At 47.0% G+C, this 27,262-nt stretch overlaps 1 protein-coding gene across 1 annotated transcript in view; it reads left to right on the top strand.

Moving 5' to 3' along the window:
• LOC138515918 (protein FAM47E-like) overlaps nucleotides 1-27,262 on the top strand; it is a 500,413-nt gene that overhangs the window by 439,906 nt on the left and 33,245 nt on the right. The gene's annotated exons all lie outside the window — the stretch shown is intronic.

The following is a 27,262-nucleotide window of genomic DNA, read 5'->3' as shown; positions in this document are numbered from 1 at the left end:
CACATTTCTACTGGCACATTCTGGGTGGAGGTGACAATCTGTTCTTATGTGCTCGGTTCACGGCATGACTACTTTTCTTAAGCCATAATGTTCGTGCACTTCTCTATGTATCTCACCAGCCTTCAGTCGGACCCAGCCACCACCCCTTGTTTTCATCGTCTCCTGTTGCCGAGCCTCCTGCGTCGTCTGGTTAGTGTTCTTCCGTTCCCTTGGGTTCGCCTGTGCTATCTCCTTCTCTTCCAAACAGGTCTTGTACCAGGGTGTACCATGCAAACACCTTCGCTCCGCTGTCGCCCCCCCCCATGCAGTGCCCTTGTCCACACTGATGTTTCCGCTATCATCCACTTTTGCAGGTCCGCCCACCACTTCTCCATCGACGGTCCCGTGCTTGTATTCCACGCCAGTGCTATGCAGCATTTCGCCAGTTTTGCCATCAAGTCTCATTTTTGCCAGGTGTGTTCTCTGTCTACCCCCTTTCGGGAACAGGCCCAGCAATGTGGTGACCATGCCTTCATTTGCATTCCCCCCTTTGATGCTCTTCCTTTGATAGAGTCCCAGAAGTGCGTTATCCTCAGGGATGACCAAAACATATCCAACATATCCGCCAGCTCCTCCCTGCAACGCGGGCAACCCCGGGTCTGTCCACTCCCCATGTTCGACATTCTTTTAGGCGTTAGATATGCTCTGTGTATAAGATAAAGCTGCATCTGTCTGAAGCTAATCGTCTGGACCATATTGTTGTACAATATGAATTGGCCACTGTGTATTCCCTGCTCTTCTACCAGGGTCTGAAAGTCCACCAGTGTCCATCTTGCCACAAGTCCTCTATTTGGGCTACCTCCTTATCTTCCCACTGTGCAAGTTTGCAATACGGGTATCGACCAGTCCCGCTAGAGGGATTTGCCTTGAGCAGGGGTCACTTATCCCTTGGATTTTCCACGCTCTTTTCCATAGGGCCAGGCCCAGCTTGACCATGTTGGGGAATGTTCTCACCCTAGCCATGTCTATCCACAGGAGCTCCCTCAAATAATATTGCTGCACCGCCAGGCTGTAAAAGTATTGAGTCTATAGCGGTGTCCTCACCCATCCACTGTACTACAAATTGCAATTGACCCGCCAAGTAATATCGTTCGAAGTCCGGGGGTCTGATGCCCCCCCATTCATAGTCCCTTTGTAGTGCACTCAGTGCTACCATGTTTCTCCCTCCTTCCCACAAAAACTCCCTTGCCTTAGTGTGTAAAAGTTTTAAGAACGACCCAGGCATGGTATAGGGTATGTTAATGAAGTAATACAGGAGATGGGGTAGTACCGTCATCTTCAACAAAGCCGCCCTCCCTATCATCCCCAACGGTAGTGTCCTCCAAAACTGCATGGCCTTTCCTATTTTTTCTAGAGCCACCTGAGTGTTAGCCTTGTGTGTATCTTTTGTGTCAGGATATATGTCCACTCCGAGATATCTGAAAGTGAGCGGCGTCCATGTAAGGCCTAAATCCGGTAACTGGGTTGGAGTCGCTCTTCTCAGGTCCGCCAGAGGGACCTGTGAGGATTTTCCTTTATTTATAGTGATTCCTGACAATCTGCAGAATGCTCCCAGTGCTTCGAGCAGTTCCGCAATGTGTGACCGTGGGTTCTGTACATAAAGAAGCATGTCGTCAGCATAAATTGATATTTGATGCACTTCCCCATCTATCACTAATCCGGTGTCCTTGTACACGGTCCTGAGAAATGCTGCAAATGGTTCCAGGGCAAGGCTATATAACATCGGGGACAGTGGGCATCCCTGCATCGTGCCATGTGCAATGCTCCACTCCACCGAGACGTGTCTGCCCTTTTTCACCCTAGTCCTTTGATCTTTGTATAGGAGGTTGATCCAACGTAGGAATGCCCCACATATCCCAAAGCGTGCAAGCACTTCCAGAAGCCAATCCCAGTTCTCTGAGTCAAAAGCTTTTATGGTATCCAATGACGCTACTGCGCTTTCCCCTCCCCTCTCATTCGTATAATCTACGACGTGGTGGAGTCTACGAAGGTTCTACGTTGTGTTCCTTCCCGGCACATATCCTGATTGGTCTGGGTGTACCAACGTGGGTATAATCCTCTTAAATCGGTTGGCCTGGGCCGCTTTCAAAATTTTGGAATCAGTGAAATTGGTCTGTAGGAGCAGCACTCTTGGGGTGGTTTCACTGGTTTTAATATAGGTACACATATAGATTCCAGCATGCTTCTGGGGAGCATACACTCATACACCTCTAGTGTTTCCAACAGTCTCGGGGCCAGGCTTTCCTTATATTTCTTATAGAACTCACTGGGTAACCCAACTGGTCCCGGGGATTTGCCTGTCGCAAGATCGACTATGACAGCCGACACCACCGTGAGGGGTGCATCTAGCATTTGAATCTGTTCTGCTGTTAGTTGGGGAAGATTGATCTCCGCCAAAGCATCAGTTATATCTCCTGCCTCTGCCTCCTGGACCCGGGAGTACAGCTTCTTGTAGAATTGTGAGAAGCCCTTGTTGATGCCTTCCTGAGTCCTGACCTCATCCCCCTGCTCAGCTTTAATTACAGCTTGCCCTCCTGCTTAGTTAGCCAGGCTAGGAGCCTACTGGGCTTATCCACGTCTGCGTGTAACCTCTGTATATACCTCCCATAATCCAGCTTCTCCAGCCTTTCCCAGATTGCTATACACTGCAGCCTCATTGTAGTAAGATCTCCCGGTTCAACCCCCCCCTCTTGCCCGCTCGTGCTTCAGCCCTCTCAACCTCCTTTTCTACTTCATCCAATTTGGCCAGAATACTCCCCCTGAGTCCTCCAATCTTCCCTATAGCTGCTCCCCTAACCACCACCTTTAGGGCTTCCCAGACTGTTCCAGTGCTGTCTACACTCCCTGCGCTATGATCAAAGTAATCATCTATTCTGCCCCGGATATTCTCCTGGAAGTCTCCATCCATCAATGCCTCTGCCCTCATTCGCCATGTGGGTATGGGGGCCCTCCTGTATGTGTGCCCATGCCGCCATTAGTGGGGCATGGTCGGATAATGTTTGTGTGTGAATGTGAGTCCCAGTAAATTCCCCCAATGTCTCCTTGCCCGTGAACAGGTAATCTATTAGAGTGAATGTCCCACGTGGGGTGCTATAGTGTGTGTATTCTCTCGTGCCTACATATGTAGCTTCCTCCAGATGTCTTCCAGCTCGAGTTGATTCAGTATCTTCCGCAGTGCCCTGGCCGGCGGGGCTGGTTTCTTGTGCTTGGTATCTGATCTATCTAGTCGAGGGTCCAATGTACAGTTGAAGTCTCCTGCCCAGAGGATCGATGCTTCTCGGTATGGGGCCAGCCGGGGCGTGAGTGTCCTGAAAAACTCTGTTGCATCGTGGTTGGGGGCATATGAGTTCACTAGGCACAACTCCCAGTTCTCTAGCATTCCCTGAATGATCAGTACTCTTCCATCCGCATCCCTTTCCTGCTTTGAGTTGGAACGGGTTCCAGGAGCAATCCACGTCAATACTCCCCTGGCGTAGTTAGAGTACGTTGAACTGTACATTTGGCCCCCCCACTTCTTGGCTACCTTAATATGTTTTTCAGCCGTCAGTTGCGTCTCCTGCAGCATTGCCATTTGGACATTCGCCCTGTTCAACCAGGTGTAAACCCTTAGTCTCTTAACGTAAGCATTTAGTCCCCTGACGTTCCATGTGACTATTTTTAATACTTCTTGGCCCATTTGTTTGCTGAGTCCTGAGGCCCTCCAGTTCCCATGGGCTCACATGTTGTTCTGCTAGTGTTTGATGCTTCCGGTCCTTCCCTCACTCTTCCCGGGCCATTGGGGTGGTGCTGATCTCCCTGCACCCTGTTAAATTCCTCCTGTTTCTATTCTGTGCAGGCCCCCATCCCTGATGTACCTATCCAGATCTCTGTTTGGACATAGCTCTGATCTTCCTTGCCTTTTGTCTCTGCTGTGTCCTCGCCATTTGATTCTTCTTCCTCCACTCGTGCCCTTACCTAACAAACCTAACCACACAACTACTCTAACTGTAAATGAACGCCCAGCCACCCTCCCCCTGCTCGGGCTCCGCCGCTTCCCAGGTGCCTGCCTCCATCTAGTGGGCTCACTTGTTGTGGCGTGGTGTCTTAAAACTGGCATCTCCGGTTCTGTCTTCCGTGGGGTCCAGTCTGCGGGTCTTGGTGGCCTGCACGTGGGAATTGTGGGCTCCTGTATTGCTGGTTCTAGTCTCTGCGCTATAACTTGTCTTTTTATTTAGCTTCTTCACGTTTCGTCAGGGCGCTTCCCCAAGTTCTCTAGTTCTGTTTCTCTGTAGGGTGTCTCATATCAATTGGCAGGATGCTCAAGAGTTATGCGAGCTCTCGCCCGTTTAACTGTCGGTCCATATCTCTGTAAGGTATCCTGTTCCTCAACTTCCCTCTCTATTCTTCATTGAGGTGCGTTTCTGTTTCTCTCGTTTACTCCCCTTGGTTGTGGGATCCCTTGCTGATCCATCCACTCTTGGGCGTCGGCAGTGGTCTCAAAAACGTGTCATCTATCATGGTGCAGTACCTTCAGCTTGGCAGGCTATAGTAACATGAATCTCACTCCTGCAGCCTGAAGGCGCTCTTTGGTCAGCCAAAACTGCACCGTTGCCTTTGCACCAGCGCTGTGTAGTCCGTGTAGATGGTTATTCTTGCGCCATTTCTTGTTATTAACCCACCTTCCCTCGAACATCAAGATCTTCTCCCAATCTTTAAAGTTCATGATCTTTGCGATCATAAGCCTCGGGGATGCTCCCAGTCGGAGCCTTCTGGCCGGAGCCCTGTGCGCCCTCTCCACAGCGAAGCCCTGAGACAGATTCCCTGCCCCTACTACTTGGAGCAGCAAACTTTGTATGTAGTCCGTGGGGTCTCTGCCTTCCTCTCCCTCCGGCAGCCCCATTATGCGCACATTGTTGCGTCGGGCTCTCCCCTCTGCATCTTCCACTCTGCGTTCTAATGTGCTAATTCGATCCAGTACCTCTGTCATTTGGGATTGGGAGGTCACCACATTCGCTGTCTTACTCTGCACCTGTTCCACTGTTGTCACTCTCTCCGCCAGGTTCCTTGCGTCTTGCCTGAGGAGCCCCACGTCCACGATCACTGCATCCAGCTTGCCTTCAATCGATGCTTTAAGGGTTTCTATAGCATCCAATATACTGCCTTCTATTTGTCTGATCTCCCCCTGTGCAGAGTTGGATGTGGCCATACCGGCCTCTGATGTCTCGGACTGCGTCTCCTCATTCTTCCGGGCGAACGACTCAATGATGGTTTCCCTTCCTTTACCTCCTTTCTGCTTGTCCGGCAAGTCTGCACCCGTGGCCCTCGTTCGTCTGTGTCATGGCCTCAGTTTCACCAGTATTTATTGAAGGTGATATGTCTCTTATTTGCCTCCCTCGTGTAGCTGTCTCATCCTCTCCTCAGTAGGCTTCTTCTGACCCAGTGCAGACTACTGTGAGACCCTGCGGCTTCTGCTGTTTGTGGCTATTCTCTTCTGGTCCTGAGTTTGTGGGGTCAGTGCCCTCCATGTGATGGCCACCTTGTGGCTGTGTAATGGGTTGTGGCCTCCCACGTAGGTTGTTGTTGGTTCAATCCAGTCCTTACCGTCTGTTCCACGGTGTGGGCTTCAGTAGAGCAACATTTCAGTTTGTGTCAATGTTCATGCAGGGGGCTTCCTCACCCACACCCTCCTGTGCCTCAGTTGCGCCTCCTTTCGTTACTCTGTACACTTGGGCTAGCGCTGCTGCTTATGATTATGTGTGCCCGGGGTCGTGCCTCACTCCCCATGATCTAGGGGATTCCTATCTCGTCCCTGTTAGCTTCCTTCTTGGACCCCTCATGAGGGTGTCATTGCTTTATTGTGGGAGAGTGGGCTATGCCCCCCAAGTGTCCAGTGTTCGCTTATGGAACCATTACCTTCCAACCACCGGCTCCGTGTTTAACCTTTGTGTGGAGCGGTTCGTACTTGCCTTGTCTGCATGTTTGCCCCTCTCTCATACCATCTCTGAACCATGGGGCGCTCTGTGTGGCAAGGTCCATGTGATGCTGTCTCTGGGGATGCTGTGTCCATATGTGTCTCTCCGTTAGAGGGTCTGTTTGCATTCCGGGCTTTCTTGCTGCTGATCTGCTCCTCTTGTCTCCACCTGGTGAGCATCCTGTGTGCCCCTGCCCTTTATAGGAGGCCCAGCGTCCAGAAGATGAGTCAACCCTCTCCCAATACCGAGCTTGAGCGCCAGCATTGCTCCAGGTCCTCCGTGGCCCTGCCGCTCTGGGTTATGGCTGCTTTCTCATTTACTGTGGGGAGCTCCTGCTCTGTCCCCTAGTTTGGTGCGGTTCCATTAGCTGGGGCTGCGGGCGCCCCCAATCGTGGTGTGCTGCCTCCTCGCTCAGGTACAGCCCAACTCCATCGCCTGCTTCCTCGCCACCTCACACCTGGTGAGCTTGGTCTCCTCTGGCCGCTTCGTGTTGATATGGGGTCACCAGGTCTTCCACTGGGAGATTTTCCTCTGGCCGCACTCACTCCTTGCAGTGCTGGTCAGCTTCTCTCATGCCCGCTCTCCTTGTGGCTCCGTCTGCTCTTCTGTCTCCGCGGGGAGCCTTGGTCAGGTTAGTGAGTCGCGCCCGCCTTTTTTTGTGTGGTGTCGCAGTCGCTTTGTCCTCTTCCTGGCACCAGCTTGATCCGATTCGACCCGAGATTGTAGCTTTCTGCTCCACAGGCCTTCCGACACCTCCTCTGCGCTTTCTGTGTACATTTCTGTGATATTTTTTTTTTTATCTTTATTATTTTTTTCAAAACACTATTAGTTTCCACAAAAACATAAGCAACAGTAGTAAACGCAACAACGTTCCACATTAATCAGAAAAAATGCAATTCACAGATCAATAAGAGAATCAGAAATATGTCAGATCAACAATCCACCAACCCAAGTGGAACACAATCAATAAAGTAACAGGCATATACAAATGATAACACAAACCCAAAAGACAATACAAAGGACACTACTAATGGGAAGAGGAAAATAAAAATAAAAAAATAAATAAAATAAAATAAAAAAATAAAAGGAACCCCACCTACCTTACCACGAATACCATAGCTATCAAAACAACCCACCCTTCACGTCAATCATAAAGAGCGATAAACGGACCCCACAGCTTCCTATAATCCTCTTCCTTATCCTTATCACGAAATGAAACCTTATCAAATTGTGCCAAAATATACAATTTCGTCAGCCAATCCTCAACATTAGGCTTCTTCCTCGTTTTCCAAATCCTGAGGATTAACTTAAACGCTATCATTATGGCCCTATCAATCCAGCAAGAATGTCTTCCAGCCCTTTCACCCCTATTTTTAAGGGAAAGTAAAATGACATTCAATGCCGATCTCTGCAAAATAATACAAAAAATCAAATCAATCCTATCGATTACTGCCGTTCCAAACGCCTTCACTCTCGGGCAATCCCATAGCAAATGCAATAATGTACCCCTACCGCCATCACAACTCCAACACATATCATTAGGCTGTATCCCCAATCGAAACATCTTAGCTGGCGTCCAGTCCAACCGCCCAACAACTTTCTGCCGAATTAAACGTAAACCCATATCAGATCCCAAATTCAAAGTAACCTTCAGAATATTATTCCAATCAACTTTGGAAATTTCACCCAACTCGGAGTTTCTCATCACTAGGCATGAATTGCATATACGCACACTGTATTCCTGACCCTCCAACAACCTACTAATCTCTGGTTTCTTACCAATAGAACCACCAGCCATTTCCATCCTACTATTGATCATAGTCACTAAAGACAATTATCTATTCCTTTCACATCGCCTTAAACCAAATCTATCCCGTAATTCCTCAAAACTCAACAACCGATTCCCATCCATCACATCCGCCAGTTTCAGAACTTCTTTTTTTACCCAGCTACTCCAATTCAAACATTTATTATCAATCTGCAACGCTTTATTATACCACATAGAAGCATCAGGATTGAAACCATAACTTGGCCACGGGCCATGCGATGTTGGACATGGTGGTATCATGGGAAGGACCAGCTCCTCATGCCACATGAAGTAGACAGAGGATCACCACATTGTGCCATTACTTGATACTGTCCTTTTAAGAAATCAGAACATCTACCGCAGAGAATTGTCAGTCTTCTTTGTAAGGAGAATATGCCCCCTGCAAAACGATCCAAATCCTCATAGCAACGCATTGATGGAGCGAAATTACAAGTTGGTTCATAATGGATATGCACAAAACATGTGTAGGAATGTTTTTTTGGGCCCTCGCCTACCCTGGGTACCCAGATACCCAGATACCCTGGGTGGATATGCAGGGGGAGTGATGAGAGAGAGCGTCCCAGGAGATGCTGGGGCTTCAGCGTGGCAGTGCGTAAGTACCACCTTTGGCATACAGTTAAGGACAGAAAGCAAAATCATGCTGGCACTTATAGTTGTTGATACCATGGTCGCCAGGCCTCAAATGGAGGTCCAGAATCATTGCCTTCAGTTCAGAATCGTACACTTCTCCAGCATTGGATCTTTCATGGATTCACATGCTTAGAATATTCCCCGTTGTCAGGCTGGGAAACCTTGGTATATTTATAAAGAACTTTCCTATAGGAAAAATGTTGACACTTCTGTGTCCTATCTACGTCATTTTCGGGCTGCGTACGCCTGACCCAATAGGACGTAGGGATATAAATAAATAGCCCCGCCCCCGTGGCTCCCTTCAGATTTCAACCGTCTCCAAAGTAGCGGGAGCACCTCGTGTTTGTTTCTACTTTTGTACAAGGTTGAATTCTAATGTTGAGAGTTTTTCATGCAAATGTCCGGAAAGGCATTATTCCGCCCGTGTGCCATGTGCGGACTGAAAAAAGTCTATGAAGGAGATGGGCATATGGATTGTTTGTACTGTGTGCACCCTCATCACTCGGTGGACAGTTGTGAGATCTGCAAAGGCTTCTCACAGAAGACGTTAAAGGATAGGAATAGACGCCTGTTGACATGGCTAAATGAAGGAACCTATCCTTCATCGGAGGTAGGATTGGCACGCAGCCTGGCATCCAGTCCCAAGTCATCCAAGGTGGAATCCCATCGCCGGTCGGTGTCGGCGGAGCCTCCTCCGAAGAAACCGCGTTCTATGGAGAAACGCCCTTCAGAAAAACATCAGGTGAAGGAATCCTCGTGGAAACATGGACAAGATCGCCATCAAGGAAAGTCTTCTTCGTCATCTTTGACGAAAAAAGGGAAAGATCCTTTGAAGACCTCCTCCTCAGGGGACCATCACAGATCGTCCTCGAGTAGAGACTCGACGAGGTATAAATCTGGCTCAAAAAAGGCAGGATCGCCAAAAGAGTCTGCGTCACAGCCTACACCATCGTCTACGGAGACTCCGTCGTTGACGACAGTGTTACCGTCGACGCAGGTAACGCCTGTAGTGGCCCCAGCGAATACAATAGCGACGATAGACGTATCCACGTTGACATCGTCGACGGTGGAGCCTCAAAGGGCATGGCAGCTGGAGGTGTATGATGCGGTTCTGCCAGAGACCTTACTACAGCCAGAGGCGGTCTTCTTAATATCATCCATGGAGGAGGATCGAGAACAGATTGTGGGTCCATCAGATCTGGGATTGCAAGGAATTGCATCATCAACGATTTCGGGGGGGGGGGACAAAATGTCCCGGCTTCATTGTCTTTATTGAACCCTCAATCTATATTATCCTTGCAAGTGTTGTCCACTCTACAGTCTCTTCTGAAGAGGTTGGATGAGAAGTTACCCCTCGTGGACGCACCTTCGGGGATGCCGGCAAGACCTGCCGTCGATGAACCGGGCCCTTCTACGTGGGTTACGGAAAAGCGAGCCTCCCGACCAGTGAGCGAGGAACCACCATGCTCATACCCGGAAGAAGGGGAGTTAGAAGATTCAGAGTCGGAACCTAGAGATTCCTTTTCAGAGGTATCCTCATCCCCTTCGAGGGATCCTACATGGGAGTCGGAAGCAGAGATGGAGGCACGTAGAAGCCCGGCTCAACCATCACCACCGGACGACATCAGCGCCTTTCACGCGATGATGGGCAAAGCCTGTATTGAGTTTGGTCTGAGCCCTGAAGAAGAAACGAAGAAGGAGTACTTCTTGTTCGACCATATGGGGAAAAGAAGGAAGTCAGTCTTCTCAGTTCCCATTCTAGACCACGTCTGGCAAGAAGGTTTGAGGACCATGCGCCTTGCATTTTCAGAACCAGCAATAAAGGGTAGGTTGGAGAAGAAATTCAAGGACTCTACGCCTAAATGCTTGACCGCTCAACCATCTCCAGAGTCAGTAGTGTCAGCTGCAGTGGCTAGGAAGGCCAGATCGCAGCACAAATGTTTTACCCCTCCGGATAACGAGGCTAGAAGACAGGATGCGTTTGGCAAAAAGGTTCTATCCGTTGGAGCGACGACGGTTAAAGCAGCTAAGTCGCTGGCAATTATGCCAAGGTATGACAGGGAGATGTGGCATTGTTTGGCCCCTATGCTAGAACACCTTCCTGAAGAACATAGAAAGTCGGCCATGTTGCTGGTCCGTGAGGGAGAAGAAGCGTTGAACCACTCGATTAACATTGCAGTGGATTTGGCGGAGTCCAGATTTAAGCAAATAAACAACGTAGTGGTTTTGAGAAGGCAAGCCTGGCTGAAATGTACTAACTTCAGACTGGAGGTCCAGTACAAGGTACTCGATATGCTGTGTGAGGGTGACCAACTGTTCAGAGAGAAAGTGGATAAGCCGTTGAAAGGTATGAAAGAGGATACAGATACAGTCAGGTCATTAAGAGCCCTGCAAAGTGGAAGAGCTTTTTGATTTTTTCGTACCTTTGGCGAAGCATCAAGAAATTCCCATTTTTCTGCATCTAGAGACCGAAACTTCAGCAGACCATCATATGCCTCCCAAGGCTATAGACATGCGGTCCAGGCAATGCGAAGAGACCGAAAACTACCAGGCTTCGAGAAGAAGGGGATATTCATCGTCAGCAAAAGACAGGCAGTCAAAGTCACAACAATGACATGTTACAGGACGTCCTGGTAGGAAGGGTGGCCCGTCGCGTCGACGAATGGAAAAGTATAACAACCGACCGCTGGGTATTGGACACGATAAAACTAGGCCACTCTCTGCAGTTTAAGGAAACGCTGTCACAAATTCCACCTGTGTATTCGGCGCAACCCCATCTTCGCATATTACATCATGAAGTGGAGCTTATGCTGCAAAATGGGCTATAGAATTTGTTCCAGTGTCCGAGAGGGGCTAGGGAGTTTACTCTCGTTACTTTGTGGTAAAAAAACCCAACGGCCAGGGGCGACCCATTCTGGACCTTCGGGCCCTCAACAAGACGCTAAAAAGTTTAAAGTTCAAGATGCTTACTCTTCAGGAGGTCATCCGATCAGTACAGCCGGGAGATTTTCTGGCGTCGCCAGAGCTACAAGACGCATTTTTTCATATACCGGTTCGTCGACGACACAGAACATTTCTGAGGTTCGCAGTCGGTCGTAACCATTACCAGTTCAAAGTACTTCCTTTTGGACTAAAGTTGTCTCCCAGGATGTTCACAAAGTGTTTGGCTCCAGTGGCAGTATGGCTGTGAAAGAAAGGTCATCATGTTTACCCGTATCTGGACGATTGGCTGATAAGAGGCTCGTCACTGAGCATAGCTCAAGCAAGCCTAAAGACCACCATGCAAATTCTGAAATGCTTGGGGTTTGCGATCAACTTCGAGAAATCCTTGCTAACGCCCTCAAGGAACTTCATATTTCTGGGCACGGAGTTCCAAACTTAATCAGGGCTAGTGAGTTCCTCTGTGGAAAGAATTCAGAAACTGACTCAAAAGGCAAAGGAATGGAAAGTGGTTACCAGGGTGTCAGTCAGAAAATACATGTCACTGCTAGGGGCCTTAGCATCTTGTATCCCATTGGTGAACAATTGCCGTCTCTTCATGAGGCCGATACAGGAGTTTCTGGCAGACTGGTGGTCCCAGAGTCGAGGTCTATGGTCGGACAAGTTGAGCATCAATCACGATCTTTTGCGGTCACTTCAGTGGTTGCAGCTCTACAGCAACCTGACAAAGGGTATGCCCCTGCAGGAAATGGATTTTCAAGCAACGGTAGTGACGGATGCATCGCTGAAAAGATGGGGAACTCATCTAGGGCCCCTGCAGGTTCAAGGTCAATGGTCCCCAGCGGAGTCTACTCTTCACATCAACGTGCTGGAGTTAAGAGCGATACGTTGGGCTCTGAAGTCGTTTCTGCCGCGCATACGAGCATCGGTTGTCAGACTACTAAGGGACAATACAACAATGATGTTCTATCTCAGGAAGCAAGGGGGCACACGGTCCAGTACGCTCTCGAGTGAAGCAAAAAAAATATGGCATTGGGCCCTCGAACACAATATCACCATAATGGCTTACCATCTTCCAGGGGTAAAGAATATACAGGCAGATTCACTCAGCAGGGAATTGAACCAACTGCACGAATGGGAACTGGACGATTGTCAGCTAGCAAAAGTCTTCAGAAAATGGGGTCATCCATCCCTGGATCTGTTTGCTACCCAAAAGAAGAAGAAGTGTACACATTTTGCAAGCAGGTGGCCACAGCCCGAATCGATGGGGGAGGTGTTCTCCTTCCCGTGGACGAACAGGTTTGCTTACGCGTTTCCTCCGTTTCCACTCATGCGGCGGACACTCCAGTGGATTCACAAGTACCCATGTCGGGTAATTGTGGTGGCTCCTTACTGGGCGAGACAGTCGTGGTTCTCAGATCTACTGCAACTGTCAATAGCAGAGCCAGTGAGGTTCCAGACGATTCTGAACCTTCTATCTCAAGGCAAAGGAACGGTTTGGCACCACGATCCAGACTCCCTCAACCTGACAGCCTGGCTCCTGACTTCTCCGAGTTCGGGGACTTGAACATTCCCTCAGTGTGTCGACAAATTTACAGGCAGCACGAGCTCTGTCTACGAACGGTTCATATGCAGGTAAATGGAAAAGATTCTCTGTATGGTGCAGGGATCATCTGGGGGTAGACCCCTTGAACATCAGAGCAGAGCAGATTCTGCCATATTTATTGCACTTGGCGGAGCAAGGATTGGCCTTTTCCTCTATTAAAGTTCATTTAGCGGTCATCTCGAGATTTAGTCGAAAAAGACATTCAACACCTCTTTTCAGCGATCGACTGGTAAAGCATTTCCTGAAAGGCCTTTTTCGAACCTTTCCGCTAGCTAAGAAATTTCCACCAAACTGGAGCCCCAATCTAGTACTGTCTGCACTAATGAAGGCTCCGTTCGAGCCAATGTCATTGTCATCGTTGAAGTTTTTGTCATGGAAAATGGCCTTTTTAGTAGCCATTACGTCGGCAAGAAGGCTTTCGGAATTACAGGCATTGGTCATTGATCCTCCATACCTGCGGTTTTTCAAAGACAAGGTAGTATTAGCAACCAATCCTCACTTCATTCCTAAAGTGCCGACGACATTTCACAAACATTCTTCTATTGTTCTTCCAACATTCTTTGTAACGGCTTCTTCTGCGGCGGAGAAAACTCTCTACACGTTGGAAGTAAAAAGAGCTTTGAAGTTCTATCTCAGTCGTACTCAAGGTTTTAGACGTTCAAGGCAACTGTTTGTAGGTTATGGACCTTCGGTGAAGGGGAAACAGATCTCTAAGCAAGGACTGGCCCGCTGGGTGTCGTCGACTATTGCTTTGTGTCACTCTAAAGCAGGAAAACCATTGGAAAGACGCCCGAAAGCTCATTCAACAAGATCCACCTCGTCATCAGCGGCGTTATGGTCTGGAATTCCATTGGTGGACATCTGTCAAGCGGCATCATGGTCGGTGCTGCATACATTTACTCAGCATTATTGCCTAGGGCAACAACGTGCGGCAGAAATGCAGATGGGGCGAGCGGTCCTTCGGCATCTGTTTCAGTAAGGTAAGCCCCATATAGGGGTATACATACTCTTGTCATTATGCCATATGTTTAATTATTGCCAATGTACCTTGATGAGTTTTTTTTCGTATACCCAACTGCACATGTGGCCTGGATAGTGTTTATTTGCATTGCACACCTCCATTTTAGTTTGATATATTTTCACAAGTATTTCTGAATTCAGGTTTAGTTTGATGATCTATTCCACAAGTCGACCACTAAGTGTGGCAATCAGTAACCTAATTTCTGTTATTTTTGGATCATGTCGTGCAGTTTACGTTGGTGATCAGTAGAGTGGAGCAGGGTGGCAAAAGGAGGTTGGTGGAATTGGTCTGGAGGAGAGGGGACACGAAGGAGAACATCAGGTGGAGGTCAAAAGTAGGTGTCAGGAGGAGGGAGGAGGAAGAGAACGCCAGAGGGAGGCCAGAAGGGGGAAGGGAACATCAGAGGGAAGTTGGAGGAAGGTTTTGGGAGAAGAATATGAACATCAGTAGAATGCTGCTCGGCACACTGATGCTTGGTGTGGAGAACCAAAATGTTGGCCCAGAATTGCCAAACCGCAGTCCATTGGTCTGTGAGTAAACTCCAGTCCCATTCCCCTTAGTTGAGAAACATGTAGTTTTAAAGACAGTTGACCAATCCTGAACACTCCCCTTAAAACACATGCAGGTGAAACATATACCTGCACGTGTTACAGCCCCAAATACATTGCAGCCCCAATTGCTGGCCCAGAAAGGGGTATGCTAAATTTGTTAGTGTGGGTGTTCGGGGAAGGAGTCAGACGTTGTGGAGTATTGGAGATGTCTGGGAAGAGGAGCAAGAGCAAGATGCTGAAGAGGGGAGACCGGTGAGAGGAAAGGAGGAAAATTAGAGATGTAAGAAAAAGGAGAAGGAGGGTGAAAGAATGAAGAGGAGAGGAGGAACATCTGACATTACAGGAGAGAGGGACAGAGATGCAATGAGATGTGAGACAAGCCCTATAACCAAAGGGAGGTGGCTGGAGTAGGTGGAGAAAACGGCAGCAAGCAAGAAGGAGAAATTGGAAGAAAGTCGGAGAAGGCTTTTAGGTAGAAGTACGTGACAAAATGCCTAGAAGGAGACAGATTGGGCTGGTGGGTACTAGGTGAAGGACCTTGAGACAAGTGTAAAGCCAGGCAAAGCTGACCTCCTGCCTACTCGACACTCTGGGCCTTTTTTGAGAGAAGCAGTCCCAGAATCATTGCCTTGTCCAGCCCACTGATGGCTACCCTCCCTGCAGGACCAGACACCATGGGAGCAGAACTCCCTACCAATGCAAATTTTTCGAAAGACATCTTCAAGAAAGCTGGAAGATTAAGAGAGCCTAGCTCGCCCAAAGAATGTGAATGAGCAAGTCTCAGCGAGATTACTCAAGGGCAGAAAGATATGAGAGACGTTTTAGTTTGCAGACTTTCTACTTGCTTTTGGCCATCTATTTTTTCCTACAACTCTGTTGAACCATCAGGTTACTTGGAGGGAGCAAGACTCTGGGCCTCATTATGAGTTTGGCGACGTGGGGAAAAACACAGTAATTTCATTAACACCACTTCAGTAACAGAAGGACTGATGTTTTTAATGCACCACCGAACTACAAGTTTGGCCTTTAAGTGGAGGTTTTACTTTCAGCACCAGACTGGAGGAAAATCTGCCATTTTAAGGCCAAATATTAGCAGAATTACCGTGGTGCAATTACCGCTGGTCCCCAAATCCCCATGGAGTCCTACGAACTCCAAAAATGTGGATTAACACTGCCCTCTACTACTTGTAATTGCATGGTAAACCCCACGGGATCAAGTGGTAGTAATTCTATACGGGTTTGGTGGTAATTTGGCAGATTTACCACCGAATTACCACCAAGCACGTAATGAGGCTAAGAAAAGCAACTGAAGGACTTTTTTCTGTCACTTTAATTGCTGGACATATTTACATACCACACCACTCTGAACACAGAAGGAGCAAGCAGCTGAGAAAGGAAGGTTGTGTTATGAACAATGAGATGAAGAACTGAATATGTTATCGCTCAATCAGGTTCAGGTTTTACTCTTGTTTTCAACTAAGGAGCAGTTCAGAAGTAATTCCATTTCTCGGCCTCTTCTTGAGCCATTGTTTACCTTGTGACACCCCACAGCCAGTACTTCCATATTATCATCCTGTACCACATCACCTTCACTTCTCCCACTGTTATCAAGCTGATGCAGCGATCACTCTTTACACAACCGTCATTTCACACTCAACTTTTATTTCCAACTTAATGTTCATTCCATCTGCCCGGGGGTCTCATACCCCATCATCCCCTCAACTTCACCTTCACTTACTACTCCAGCTCCACTTTCCATTTCACAATTATTTCCCATTCCATCACCTGTTCCCCTCCACCATCATTCTTTACCCATAGCAACACCATTATATACAAATCTGCCAATAATCTTCATCAATATTACCACCTACAAGCCCCCCACATATGCATCATCTTCCACATACGCCACCACCATGTAACTACACAGATAACTGGGCCCCCATGTACAGTCTTAAACAACTACTGCACTCACTACTACCACCACACACATGCACTGACAGTACTCCTGCCCTACCCCACACAACAACAAGGCCCATCACCCTCTCATCTTTCACATGAACTCATACTCACCCACCTCCTACATTACTCTCCACAATTCCACACCTTGTTTAACCCAACCCTTCTAACTCACAACTCACACACCCTCATCACACCTCCCCTATATACCACAACCCATTATCTGACAAAGCAAAAAGGTCCCAAAAAAATTGAAACTTAGGACCTTAGACCTGTTGCATATAATAATAGCCAGAGATGCAGATAGGCCAAATCAGATCAACTAACAGTAACACAGAGGAATTACATGATTAACTTAAGCCTGATAACCCGGGGCTATTAAAAGCATACTCACGAACCACATAGCGCAGGGGCCTGCAACCTGTGGCTACAGCTCCCATGATCCTTCACTATTGACTATGCAGGCAAGGGCAGATGAACGTTTTAATCCAAAGCATCTGGAGAGTCAAATGTGGCAGACCACTGGAATAGATGAAAACACTCAACACTGACACCCAGGAGTTTCCAGGGACCCCAAAGCCTAACCAACCTGAGATCAGAAACTCATCATGTTAAGATTTTGAGAAAGTGTCCCATGAGCCCAGCACCCCCTGCCACCCCCCCCCCCGCGCCCCCATAAGGGTAATCTACCCTGTAATAACCTTGGACAGGACCACTGCAACATTACCACATGCCTACAAGCCAAAAATATTGCATGAGAGTACAGATAGAGAGAAATAGCATATGAGGAGGGACACACAGCTTGTAGGTGTTTGGTTATTGGCCCACTGTAAGGAACTCATGGTGGCAACAGTAAAGACAGACACAAGTGATCACATTTCCAGGTTGTTTATTAAACTGTATGCAGGTTGGAAAAACGCCTAATCTAAACCTAAATCTAAGATGGGAGCAAGCATCGACCATCAAATGAAAATAAGGCAGTCATAGTGGCGTGTCAAATGAGAAGGGCCTATACTAAGAAGCCTATTGCCAAACCTTACAACTAATACAAAAAGGGTGTGGGATAGTTCTCAAGAACAGAAAGAAGTGTTCACAAATAATACGTCAGGATGCGGTAGCTTGGGTCTCCCTTCCCCAATTTTTAACCATGGTGTAGATGGAGTCTTGGAGCACAGTACAGTCTCGAGCTTTCCCAGCACGAGATGATAATTCCACTCGCAGCTATCAGGGCCGTCGATGGCCAAGTCTTGTTTCTCCTGAAAGTCTCTTGCCTTTGAGGGCCTGACGTATTCAATAACAAAACCAAAGTTCCTTCAACAAAATGAACATTAGTTTCCTGGTTTACTTAGGGTGAGGATTCTTCCCCTCTGGATTCCCCTCTTCCAGGCGCTGACCCCTGTCCTTCATGATGTTGGGTGATTTCACCCTCTGGCCCTCCCTCTTCTGGGCTTTGGTCCTAAAATAATTCCATTCGATATACAGGCCTTTGGTGGTTGAGTTTCGTAGTTGCGAGGGCCTGGTTGTTGTTACCAAGAAGAAAAAACAAAACAAAAAACACAACTTTCTGTTTTACGTATTTCTCGGGTGATGGATTCACCCCTGGGGAATGCGCCTCTTACGGGTGCATTCCCCTCTTTGCTTTTAGCCCTCACATTTAGCCTTTGCTTTTAGCCTCCCTCCACCGGGTTCACTATGGCTTTTTTCGGGTGATCGATTCACCACTGCGTCCCCCTCTTCCGGGGACGCTGACCCGTCTTTTACTTTCAGCCTCCCTCCACCGGGTTCACTATGGCTTTTCCTTCGCGAATCTCAATGTCTTTTTAAACAGTTCCAGTGGACATCCCTCAGATGGCTTCACTTTTGTTTAGACTTTGCCCCCTCTTTGTCAGCATCCCTCTTCTGGGTTCACTCTTGCCAACTTCACATTCACCTCTACTTTCAATGTTCACGGGATTCAATTTCCTTGCTTTCTCACAGTTCGTAGGTCAAAGGCTTTTGCCTGCACCGGGATTTTGCTTGACCACCTGTATGACCACTTTGCCATGTCTTGGTGGCTCTCCTACGGCCTTCTGGTATCGGTAGTTTCATTCGGACTGTGATTGACTAGAGTTTCATGGAGCAGCACCACGTGGTGGTGGTCCTCTTTTGCAGCTGGACTCCCCTTTACAATGTTACAGTTCTTTAAGATTTTCTCACTTTGCCACTTGCCGACTTTCATTCACCACAGCCCGGTTCTTACCGGAAGCAGGAGTCTCCCTCTCTCCTGCTTATCAGCGTCGATATGCTCTGTGTACCGTTGACATCTGCTGCAGCACACGTGGGCTATTGTCCTCGGTCTTACGATTCCTTCACCAGAGGACTCATGTTTTTTTTTTCAAAAAGGTAAAGGTTGTGTCTCTCCTCATCAGCCTCTCGATATTTGCCGCCCTTCTCCTCTTAAAATGCCGGGTCTGGATAGATGTCTCTTCGTGCGGTCTACCTTGCTCGTCCTGTGCTCTCTTGCTCCACCTTTTATCCCTGTGGGGAAAGAAAAGGGCCATCAGGTTTGTGTGATTATGATTAATCGCCTGATGCTCTCTGACACTTGTGTCGGTACATGTCAGGTAAACAACTTTAGGGTTGGTCCGTTGTCTGTTGTGGTGGGAGAAAGTGTTTTTGTCGGAAAAGGGGAAATGTAGAGGTTCTAAGTATTCTGTGTGACAGGATGGGGATGAGGTTTTATAGGGACTGTAATTGTTAGTCCTATTCAACTGAGAATTCGGAAAGTGACTATCAGAGGAGCAGGATTGGTAGGGTTTGTGGGATAAACGGGAATAGCTGGGATCGTGGAATAAACAAGGGGTATTGTGGGAACGGTAGTGTTTTATGTGTGCAGATTGGGATTTTGGAAAATAATAAGGAGCAGAATAACTGAGACTATTCGGATAAGAAACAGGGAAACGGGGAAACAGGGATTCTGGGATATATACTTTTTGGGTGCAATCAGGTTTTGGGCCTTAGAGGATTGATTATGTACGGAGGGGTTGTTGGATCTGGGCATGAGAGTTTTAATGGGAGGGAGCGAGGCAGATGTATTATAACCTATAAAGGTCTTAGGAAGTTTGTCCTCCTCTCCTTCTCCCTGGCTTGTGCCATACCGCGTCTCACCTGTGGTATTTACCCGAGTACAACCCCGGTCTTCCTCATCTTTAACTCCTGTTAAACACAAGCAAAGGCAACCGTTTTGGCTTGTGTATTAGGCATTTGCCAGGTAAGCCTTTCGTGCTCTTTCACCCCTTCAGTTGGGATCTGAGCGGATAAGCCTTTTTTTGGCCACCTGAATAAGGGTTTCTCGAGGTTCCCTATGTGAGATACCCTCAGGTATTTCATACCACCCATTGACTGTCCATAGCCATGCTAATTCCTATGGCCATTCCTAACAGTTCCTGCCACTTCACATCCAAAATACCTCATCATGGGAACTTTAATCAAGCCATCATCAGACTTTGCACTCAAAGTGCCTGCCGTTTATTTTTCAAAGCAGTCTTCTGCAAGTTAATGACTTACTTAGGGCTGTAAACCAGCTACTAGTCTAATAAAAATGTCTTTAACCAGGTCTGCCTTCAGCCACTCGGTTTATAAGCACTATGCATGCCCTTCACTGAACTCCTGTTAAACACAAGCAAAGGCAACCGTTTTGGCTTGTGTATTAGGCATTTGCCAGGCACTGCTATTACATGCCCAGGTACTCACATATTTAGCATCTGCTGCCATCAATGGCCAGTTAATACCACATAGCAGAGGCTGGCAAGTGCCTTTTCCCATGCCTACACAAAAGCCAAAACTGTTGGCATTCCCAATGCTTGTCTACTATGCAGTTAGCCACCATCACTACGAAGACATGAATCAATCATCAGACAGATACAATTCTTAGCGTTTTTTGGGGCATTTTGTTTGGGGTTTTATTGCAAGTAGTGGGACAAAATAATAATCGGGGTGAAAAAGGTATGTGTGAAGAATGGTTCGGAAAGCTTCTCCTGGGCCATCAAGTCAAAAGAAAGTTCTCCTCTTCATGGTCAAACCCAAACTAAAACAGAAGAAAGTTCTTCTCTTCATTGTCAAACCCAAACTAAACCAAAAGAGAGTTCTGGGATATCAATAGTCTCAAACATCTGGGCCCTTCGTGGCAATCCTGGGAGGTGTGGGAGAGTTCAGCCACACAGTCTGGGGTGCCCAAGAGTCTTCAGCACTTCTCCCCCAAATGTCTGATAATAAATGTTTCTCCTTCACCTCCTTGTTTGTATTCCGATCCGGGGGTTACCAGCAGATGTCATCAGGAACTGGGCAAGCACAGGATTTAGACTAGAGAGCACCAGGCCTATGTCCAAGTTCCCTCCCTTCATAGTGTTGAAGTGCATAGGAGAACAGAAGAGAGTTACCAAGACATGAGATTGTTCCCAGCTACTGTTCCTCAATTAGAAATCTTGTTGCCTCCTCATCACTTCACCACATGCTGGTACCTCCTCCCACCTGTACAAGCAGGTGGGGCAACCGCTGACGGGCCCATGGATCAGAACTCACCCTCGAGTACCTTAAGACGAGATAACTGCACCTTGAGGAGGATGGGGTGCAGGATTCTCTTACTCCAACACCAATCCATAAAGACAAGTCAATGGTTTGGCAAAGGGAAGTCCATTTAATGACGAGTACAAAAAACGGGGAAACAAATGGAAATCATCAGCGCTGCTATCTCCTGTCTCGCTTCAACTTCCCAATTCTTCATGCAAACAGTAACTTTTATAGCAAATTCTCGTCATCATTGACGTGTACAACTCATAAGTTTGACATTCAATTCTGTTGGCTGGAAAAGGTAACTTAAGTATAGGTACTATATCTGTATATGGTAACACAGTGTGGGCATTGGATAACTCTTATCGGGTGGGCGTCTATGCCCATCCCTCTACAACACTTGTGATAGACGTCACTAGAAGTACGACGTCTTATTGGTTCTACTCGCTATAGGACCCTAGATTATTTGGTCCATTGTGATTGGGTCGTTTACACTCCTAGACGTAAATCTCCACTTTAATTAGCAGCATGCAGAATGGTCGCCCAGGTACGGGATGGCCCAAGATTCACCCTGCCTCCCTTCCATCAATCAATACCCTTAGGCCTATGTGTCATTTAGTTGGCTGAGAGTGGCCTCGAACTGTGGCTTCTTATCTGGAAAATGTATGGCATCCTCTGGGTTTGGATGACATCAGATGTGGGCACCTCTCCGTGCCAGGCTGGTCACGTGTCTGTACACCATGGATCGGCTTCATTTTCCCTCTGTTTGTATATTTGATTCTTTGTTCGGCCTCGCCACCTGCCTGGGCCTCATTATCTCGACCTTCACGGGGTAGGCTTCAATGCTCTTAAGTTTCGATTCTTCGGAGTTGCTGCTCTATTCCCTTCCTTGGGTTGACCTCGAATTCCTAGCCATGAGCTTCTTCTTGCTGAGTTTCGATTCCGCTCTTTCGTCTGACTTTGAACTAGTTTATGAATCCTGGCCTGTTCGTCCTCTATCATCCAAGGCTCATTTCTGCTTTTGTAAAATGGAGTCGCACTTGTATAATGTGCTGCTTGAGGTAGATATATAGTTGGCGCTTGCTGCTCTATCCTTCTACTTAGCATTGCAAGCAGTATCGTTTTCTTAGCTTCTTGCGTTCCAGGCCTATTCACAGGTATTGAGCCAGTTACATATTTCCATCCTGCTTTAATGGTTACGTTTCTTTAAAGTTCAGCATTGTTTCTTCTTCTATGTTCATTACATCATTATTCGCAACATTTCGTCTTTGTTTATCACCTTTTTGGTTGTCATTTCTTTCATCTGTGAGTCTGTCCGGACCATTGTATCGTCACCATTCGCCTCCAATAAGGGCTTTTTGGGTCTCTTCAGGAACAGTTTGTAAGTGGTCTTCATTTCGTTTCAGCTGCTGATATGGTTGTCTCAATGGGTATCGTGCGGCCCATGGTTGTCTGGTTATTGGTGCTTCAATAGGTATACAAGTTCTTCTGATGGGTACTGGACAGAGCCCCACTGTGGCACTCTGTTGGTTTATTTGCTCCTTATACGTCACATATCTTGGCAAGTATGCTTCTGGTATCTCAAAATGGGTGGCTAGAGCACAGGCCATATTTGGGACCTCCTCTACACCCCCCCTCTGGTCGGTTCATCAACCACTTCTACTTCCTCTTTTGGATTACCCTTACTAGGTTCTTCTGCATCCAATTCTTCGTCTTCTGGGTTTGTACATGATGGTGTGAACGTGTGTTTCTTTGGAGGCCATATTTTTTATCTCTCCTTTCAGGCTTCCTGCTGTTTTTACATGTTTGTCTTTGTACCAGGTCATAAGCTGACACTGTCCATTTGGGCTGCAATAGATCCATTTTCCTTCATAATGTCTACGTCTTCTGGGATACACAAAATGTGTTCCTTCTGGCGCAAATTTGCTGGCCTTCACAAAGTCTCTTATTTCTTCATCTGTCAGGTCTCTCGGCTTTCATCCTGGTTTGACATCAATCATGATCTTCATCCCAATGGCTTTCTTCGCACTTTTCTGGAATTGTGTGTTGATTATCTTGATAACACAAAATCCTAGTAGTATCATCAATAGCAAGGCTCCCAGAAATTTGAATACATCTGCCATTCATTGTGGGACCCATGAGACCAGAGTTCCAAATCAGCTGTCATCATCAACTTCGTCAGTTTCATTGATCATCTGGTTCTGTAGGTTTGTCAGCATACTTATGGCTTCTGTTAAGGTTCCATTTTCTTCGTCATGCGAAGGTATACATGTGCAAGACATTCTCTGATTTTTGTAAAAACACCTCCCTCCATCGCAGTGATCATGTCAAGTAGATATCTGTTCTGGAGCATCATGAGTCTGATTGCTCTTAGTTCTTCTTTAATAGCATTGAATCATTTTATGGTAGTGTTGATGGTCTGCAGTAACTCCCATCTGGTTATCTGCAACCATTTGGTATTCACTCCAACTTGGATCCATGGCATGAGGATCGTTGTGAACACTGATGAGGTGAGGCTGAAGACCCTGTTTTCATACAGGATTGCGTGGAATGCCTCTTCTGATTTGGCAGAAAAGTAGTTTTCTCTCTTAATTCGGGATACCAGCTCCCCCTTTTCCTCAGGTGGGCATCTGCTCTCGGAAAACTGTCTGTATTCAGGTCACTTTTTGGGATCACTAGTGCAGGAACGTGGACATTCACTATTGTGCATATGCTTCCCCAGTTTCTCGGTAACCTTAGGTATGCTTTGGATCCACACGCCCAGTAATGATCCATAATTACTCCGGTTCCGTGAGTCATACCTGGAGCTTCAAAGATGTGTCCGCAGTTCTGATTCTCTCCCATCTTCCTCATGCCATTGTTCCTGAAGCACAATTTTGAGCTTTCCAGTGGGGTTTATAGTCATAATATCGAAAAAAAAATGTCGAATTACAAAAATGTCGAATTCAAAAATGTCGAATTCAAAAATGTCGAAAACACATACATATAACAGAAAAAGTCATTAATTCGAAAATAAAATGGCGAAAAAAAAATCGAAAAACCAATGTTAAAATAACTATGTAAAATGTCACACATACTAACGTTTTGTATTGGGGGGGTCCCCCCCCCAAACCCCTCATCCCAAACCCCTACCCCAACCCTCCACTCCTCCCCATCTCCCCCAACACCCCCCATGGATATACCTTTAATTTTTTTTAAAAAAGTATTTAATAAAACATTAATTAAATAATTAATTATTAAAAAAACCCATCCCAAACCCCTACCCCAACCCCCCATCCTCCCCATCCCCCCCACCCACCATGGATATACCTTTAACCATTTAAAAAAATTATGTTTTATAAACTATAATTAATTAATTATTTATTTAAACATTAATTTGAAAAAAATCGAAAAAAATTCGACATTTTTGTAATTCGACATTTTTATTTTCGATTAAATATTTTCGACATTTTGACTTTCGAAATTATTGTATTCGATATTATGACTGGACACCTTCCAGTGGCACTATCTGCAATGGTCCTCCTCTGTCTTCGACCCAGGTTAGTGGGCATTATTGCGACTTTGGTGGTAGCCATGCCGCTATTGGCGGCATGGCTGCCGCCAAAATCGGTTCCAGCTCTGGGTTCCCTGAATGGGGAATTACCGGGCCATTCCGAGTTCGGAGGGCCCAGTAATTCCTCCCTCCAGGAACCCGGGCCTGGACCTTGCCCATTCCCATTTGAGCCCCCATAGGGCTAAATGGGAATGGGAGAGGGAGCAAACAACCGGCCGATTACGAACGGCCCATTGTTTGCTCCTCCTTCTCCTCGCGGGACCCGGTAAGGATGCCTGGTTTTACCAGGCGTTACTTACCGGGTCCCACACAGGGAGCTTGTAATGAGGTGGAACGGGTTTAACGGGTCTGCCTCCTTTAGCGGAGCCCGTTAACCCGTTCCGCCTCAGTCGTAATGAGGCCCAGTAACTTTACCAACTTTGGCCATAGAGGTTTGCACAGTTTTTGTGAGTTTTCTACTGCTTCCTTGCAGGCTCCAAGGACCATCCTGGCTTGGCATATCACTACTCCTTCTTCCCATCCGCCTGGTGAAAGCATTGTTCCCCAAATCTGCATTTGGCCTCTGTTCTTCCAACTTTGGGCTTCTTCTGGAGTTTTTCCTTTGACGTTCAGTCTCGGGTTAATTTCCCATCTTGTTCCTGCTCCTTTCACTTCTGGCTTTTCATACCTGATCACATGATTCCTAGTATGAGCTCTGTTTCTTGTCTTAATGTCCTGGACATAATAATCTTCACCAGGATATGCGGTTTCAGTTACCCATATCAGTGAGGCATCTTTTCCCATAAATGTCCTCTGGTGTTGCACATTGCTATGTGTGACAAACAGTGTGCTGTCGGGACATCAATTTCTACAGCCACGAAGAGCTTGGATTTTCCCATGCTATACGGTAGGGGTGCACAAACGAAGCATTCCCCTTCTGAAATTCGTCTTCCAACTTCTTTCATGTGTTGGTACCAAATGTTGTTCCCCAAATGCGCTGTGCTGGCCAGGTAATCGTTCAATTCATGTGTATCTTCATGTGGGCTCCTCTTGATTCTTAATGTCTTTCTGTAGTTAGCTATAACTACATCTCTAAACACGTCGGTGTGACTTTTTCGTGTTGGAGGATGCTAAGGCATTTCAATCCATGGTGCAGGCTTTTTCATCTGTGCCCTTCAGTGGACATGATTCTGTCTGTTCTTTCCTGGTCCTCATGCATCTTTTCTTTTGTGCGTGCAAGCGCCCATGCTATCCAGCCTGACACTGGTCCTGTATATGGCTGTATGGTAGGTCTGATGCTTGTCCCTTGGGTTGGAACCTGTGTGTTTGTCGATACAGTCTGCGGGTTTATTTTTTAGTCCCTCATGTAGTTTCTTCACTCTAGCTATGAACGGGAATAAATAATCTATGAACATGTGTGTTCTTGCAGTGAATTCTCTCGTAGCCGCTTCTGTTTTCTCGAGGGCTTTTGCTATGTTTGCATTAGTCGGCCTTTCACTTGATTTCTTTCGGTCTCTCTCATTGTTTTCTGGGGCTGATTGTTCGGTAGGCAGTCTTGTGCTCTCTGCTGCCTTTGCTTGAGGTTCTGCAGTCATTGACACTTGGCCAGGTTCGTGTGCATTTAGTGTGTGGGTATACGTGTAGTGGTTCGTGCTATGTTTCATTCATTCCGTGCTGACCCTGTCTCCAGCTTTTTTCTTCATTCGTTAACTCAAGTGTGTGTGTATTACTGCTAATTACATTCAATTTTAGTTCATTTACCTTACCATCAGATTTTGTCGGGACTGGAAAAACTACATAGGGTCTAGGCGCTTTTGTGAGACCTAAGTGTACATTATCTGGTGGGTGCACTGAGATTGGAACGCCTTGTGCACCAATAAAGAATGCAGTTCTGATTGTTAATGACAGAAAGACAATGATAATCACTATACATATACACATAATCGTGCGGTATGAAAGCATTTCCTTCCAGATAAGCGGGGGCGCCCATCTGCTGGTGGGAGGACCAGGTTACTGTTCTGGGCCCCCATTTCTAACATAGCAAAATGTCAATGTTTTATTCTTTTTCACTCACTCCATTATTGCTTCTCGCAAAGTTTGTATCTTAAAGTGTCTGGTGCTTCGCAAGTGTCCCCCTCTTGTGGGCGACGATGATCTCTGGATATGGGAAACAGTTCCCTTGCTATACTATGGAAAAAAAGATTAGACTAGCACCTTTGGCGATTCACATTCATTCCCAGTCCTTCCCCCGAATCTACTTCAGTCCTGAGGACATGCTGAAATCTGTTCAATGTGATGCAAAATGAAAAAATGGCAGTTATTCAAAAAATAAAAAGAAGTTCTTTTCTCTGTCCTCTCGATCTGTCCCTCGGCAGAAATATGACTTGGTTGGTTCTGTTCCTTTGATCTGTCCCTCGGCGGAACGTTCACTGGAATCTCCTCAGATACTCTCTTTGAAAGTTGGACAGCTCCACTCGGAGCATGATGACATGGAGGAGCGTTCACATGTGCGCAACATTAGCTGGATCTCTTATGAAGGTGATGACATCAACCTCGGCAGGTCTCCCCACCTTTTCTGGAAAGTCAGTGACTAGGCAAAACAGGACGTTGTTTGCCAATCGGCTGTCCTCGGGTGACAGGGACATTTGTCCTGCTGGCTG

Source organism: Ambystoma mexicanum, chromosome 6q (assembly GCF_040938575.1).
Source record: "Ambystoma mexicanum isolate Mex_15411 chromosome 6q, UKY_AmexF1_1, whole genome shotgun sequence".
Classification (NCBI taxonomy): Eukaryota; Metazoa; Chordata; class Amphibia; order Caudata; family Ambystomatidae; genus Ambystoma; species Ambystoma mexicanum.
This window is presented reverse-complemented; position numbering and strand designations above follow the sequence as displayed.